We start from the raw sequence: 1305 nt of genomic DNA, 5'->3' as shown, positions 1-1305 counted from the left end.
ATCAGGACACAATGTTTCTGTCTGATGATTGTTTTCTTCTACACAGTGTAAAAAGGAGTTAATGTTTATGGAAGTTTATCTCGTTGGGAGCTGAAGCTTTGAAATGAATCTGGACATTTTTTCCACAATACAAATATTCATAAAGTTTCCTGTTTTAACACGAGTCAGTCAACAGAAACACACTGATTAGTATACAACAGACTGTATATTGTCTGCAGTTTATAACATGTAATCAAATATCATATATTTACAATTCAGTTTTTGTGAGTCAAAATTGTCTCTTAATTGCAAACAGTCAGTTTTTACCATTGACTTCTATTCAAACACAAAGACAGATATTTTTAATTTATTTGTCACTTGTCAAGATGATAATTTCTGATATCAACAAATGATTTCTTGTTATTGAAAATGCTTCTTGTAGAGGCCTTTAACTAAATAACAACTTTTACCATTGACTTCTATTGAAGCTCAGTTACAAATATTTATAATTTATTTCTCACTAGTCAAAATGTTAATGCTTACTATCAATTAATCATTTTGTAGTCTTGAAAATGTCTGTGGCAGATGTTTGTACACTTAATCACAACTAGCAAACTTTAACCATTGACTTCTATTCAAAGTCAAAATGTTAATTCTTGATATCAGCAATTAAGTTCCCCGTGGTGGAAATGTCCATTGTAGATGTCTGTAAGTTTGTCACAGCTTTTACCATTAACTTCTGTTGAAAGTCAATGGCAGATCTCTGTTTTTAATTTTGAATGTTGAATTTCTGTGTTACAGGTGGCAACACTGGACTGATTGTTGGCTGCTGCTGTTTGGGTCTCCTCTCATTAGTTTTGGCTGCAGTTCTGATATATCAGAGTTGGAGGTTGGGATATATCAGAAGATGTTCGATAAGTAAGTTGAAATATAATGTTGTAGTAAAATATCCATAATGTGTAGACATCAGTATAAGGTGCTGCCTCATATCCACTTCATACTTCTGGTAATGTAGATCAGCTGTAGTACCTGGTTGTTCCACCAGGTGGAGCCCCTTACTCTTTAATACTGTGGCGACCAGACGAGGTGGTCAGTTGGACTGTTGGGCAGTAGAGAGCATTGTGGGCTTTAAGCTAGCATGAACACTATGACAAAGACTTTTGCGGAGGTTAATGACCTCCAACCAGAAGTCGTGTGTTTAAGACAAACCAGAATTGACTGGAACAGTGTTCATATATTTCAGTGTCATTCATAATATATCATTTGTCCATTGACTTAAGCACCAACCTGTTGTTCCATCTCAAATCATCAGGAGCCTTCTGCTCA

This window comes from Stegastes partitus, unplaced genomic scaffold, assembly GCF_000690725.1.
Source record: "Stegastes partitus isolate 25-593 unplaced genomic scaffold, Stegastes_partitus-1.0.2 Scaffold728, whole genome shotgun sequence".
NCBI lineage: Eukaryota > Metazoa > Chordata > Actinopteri > Pomacentridae > Stegastes > Stegastes partitus.
This window is presented reverse-complemented; position numbering follows the sequence as displayed.